We start from the raw sequence: 3443 nt of genomic DNA, 5'->3' as shown, positions 1-3443 counted from the left end.
CGCCATTCTCCTGCCTCAGCCTCCCGAGTAGCTGGGACTACAGGCGCCCGCCACCTCGCCCGGCTAGTTTTTTGTATTTTTTAGTAGAGACGGGGTTTCACCGTGTTAGCCAGGATGGTCTCGATCTCCTGACCTCGTGATCCACCGATCTCGGCCTCCCAAAGTGCTGGGATTACAGGCTTGAGCCACCGTGCCCGGCCGTTTTGTTTTCATTTTTGTCTTTCGAGATGGAAATTTGCTCTGTCACCCAGGCTGGATTGCAGTGGCATGATCTCGGCTCACTGCAACCTCCGCTTTCTGGGTTCAAGTGATTCTTCTGCCTCAGCCTCCTGAGTAGCTGGGATTACAGGCATGTGCCACCATGCCTGGCTGATTTTTGTATTTTTAGTGGAGATGGGGTTTCACCATGTTGACCAGGCTGGTCCTGAACTCCTGGCCTCGGGTGATCCGCCCACCTTGGCCTCCCAAAGTGCTGGCATTACAGGCGTGAGCCACCGCGTCCAGCCCGCTTTGTAGCTTTGATTTCCATTTGCCTCATGATTAGTGATGGTAGGCATCTTCTCATGGGCTTATTAGGCAGTTGATACCTTCTTTGGATAAATGTCTATTCAAGTCCTTTGCCCATTTTTGAACTGAATTTTGTTTATTTGTGATTAAGTTTTAGGAGTTCTTCATATATTCTCTCTAAATTTCTGGTTATTAATCTATTTTCGGATATATGATTTGCAAATATTTTCTGCCATTCTTTGGGTTGCCTTTTTAGTCTGTTGATAGTTTCTTTCGACCCACAAGTTTTTTTAATTATCATGAAATCAAAGTTGTCTATTTTTTTCTTTTGTTGACCATGCCTTTGCTGTCATATCCAAGAAATCTTGTCAAATTCCATGTCATGAGGCTTTTGCTCTGTTTTCTTTTAAGAGTTTCATGTTTTACATTTAGGTCTTTGATCCATTTTGAGTTATTTTCATATATGGTGTTAGGTAAGGGTCCAATTTCATTATTTTGCATGTGGACATCTAATTTTCCCAGCATGATTTGTTGAAAGACTGTTTTTCCTCATTGAATGGTCTTGGCACTCTTGTCAACAATCGTTGGACCATATTATATATATTATATGAAGGTTTATTTCTGGGCTCTCTGTTCTTTTTTTTTTTTTTTTTTTTTTTTTTTTTTGAGACAGAGTCTCGCTCTGTCGCCCAGGCTGGACTGCAGTGGCTGGATCTCAGCTCACTGCAAGCTCCGTCTCCCTGGTTTATGCCATTCTTCTGCCTCAGCCTCCCGAGTAGCTGGGACTACAGGTGCCTGCCACCACGCCTGGCTAGTTTTTTGTATTTTTTTTTTTTTAGTAGAGACGAGATTTCACCATGTTAGCCAGGATGGTCTCGATCTCCTGACCTCGTGATCCGCCCATCTCAGCCTCCCAAAGTGCTGGGATTACAGGGTTGAGCCACCACGCCCAGCCCTGGGCTCTCTGTTCTATTCCATTAGTCCATATGTCTGTCTGTCTGTGAGTACCATACCATTTTGATTTATGTAACTTTGTAGTGAGTTTTGAAATCAGGAATTATGAGTCTTCCAGCTTTGTTCTTCTTTTTCAAGATTGTTTTGGATATCTTGGGCCTCTTGAGATTCCATATGAATTTTAGGATGGGCTTCCTATTTCTGCAAAAGTCACTGGGATTTAGATAGGGATTGTGTTGACTCTGTAGATCGCTTTGGGAAGTACTGACATCTTAACACTATTAAATCTTCCAATCCATGAACATAGGATTCTATTTATTTTTGTGTTTCTATTTATTTATGTGTTCTTTAATTTCTTTCAGCAATATTTTGTAGTTTTTATTGTGCAAGTCTTTCACCTCCTTGGTTAAGTTAATTCCTAATTATTTTATTCTTTTTGATGGTACTATACATGGAATTGTTTTTGTCTTTTTTGGGCAAAATGGATAATCCTTTTCAGATTATCCATTGGTAGTGTATAGAAATGCAACTGATACTTGGATGTTGACTTTGTATCTTGCTACTTTGCTGATATCATTAATTAGCTCTAACAGATTTTTTGTGGAGTATTTAAAATTCCTTACATATAACATCATATCATCTGTAGACGGAGTAATTTTACATTTTTCTTTTTTCTTTTTTCTTTATTTTGAGATTAAGTCTTGCTCTGTCGCTCAGGCTGGAGTGCAGTGGTGTGATCTTGGTTCACTGCAACCTCTGCCTCCCAGGTTCAAGAGATACTCTTGTCTCAGCCTCCCGAGTAGCTGGGACTACAGGCATATGCCACCACACCCAGCTAATTTTTGTATTTTTAGTAGAGATGGGGTTTCACCATGTTGGCCAGGCTGGTCTCAAACTCCTGACCTCAGGTGATCCACCCACCTTGGCCTCCCAAGGTGCTGGGATTACAGGCGTGAGCCACCGCACCCGGCCTTACTTTTTCCTTTCCAATGTGAATGCCTTTTATTTCTTTTTCTTGCTTGGTCCGACTGGAACCTCCAGTACTGTGTTGAATAGGAGTGGCGAGAGTGGACATGCTTTTCTTGTTCTTGATCTTAGAGGAAAAGTTTTCAGCCTTTCACCACTGAGTATGATGTTTGCTGTGGGCTTTTCATGGACAGTTTTTTTTTTTTTTTTTTTTTTTTGAGACGGAGTCTCGCTCTGTCACCCAGGCTGGACTGCAGTGGCCGGATCTCAGCTCACTGCAAGCTCCGCCTCCTGGGTTTACGCCATTCTCCTGCCTCAGCCTCCCGAGTAGCTGGGACTACAGGCGCCCGCCACCTCGCCCGGCTAGTTTTTTTGTATTTTTTAGTAGAGACGGGGTTTCACCAGGTTAGCCAGGATGGTCTCGATCTCCTGACCTCGTGATCCGCCCGTCTCGGCCTCCCAAAGTGCTGGGATTACAGGCTTGAGCCACCGTGCCCGGCCGAGATGATCACGTGTTTTCTGTTCTTTCTTCTGTGAGTATGGTTTACCACACTGATCAGATTTTGTAGTTGGCCTATCCTTGCATTCCAGGAATAAATCCCACTTGATTATGGTGTATAATCCTTTCCATATGCTGCTGAATTCAGTTTGCCAGCATTTGGTTGAGGATTTTTGAATCTGTGTTCATGAGGGATGTTGGCCTGTATTTTTCTTTCCTTGTAGTCTCTTTGGCTTTGGTGTCAGGGTAATGCTGGCCTCATCGAGTGAGTTAGGAGTGGGTGAAATCAATTTTTTTGGAAAAGTTTGAGAAGAATTGGCGTTTTTTCTTTAAACGTTTGGTGGCATTCACCAGTGAAACTGTCAGGTCCTGGGCCTTTCTTTGATGGGAAACTTTTGATCACTGATTCAATCTCCTTACTAGTTACAGATCTATTCAGATTTTCTGTTTCTTTGGGATTTAGTCTTGGTAGGTTTTGTGTTTCTTGGAATGTGTCCAATTCTCAGTGCTTTCCTAT

This window comes from Theropithecus gelada, chromosome 16, assembly GCF_003255815.1.
Source record: "Theropithecus gelada isolate Dixy chromosome 16, Tgel_1.0, whole genome shotgun sequence".
In the NCBI taxonomy this organism is placed as follows: Eukaryota; Metazoa; Chordata; class Mammalia; order Primates; family Cercopithecidae; genus Theropithecus; species Theropithecus gelada.
This window is presented reverse-complemented; position numbering follows the sequence as displayed.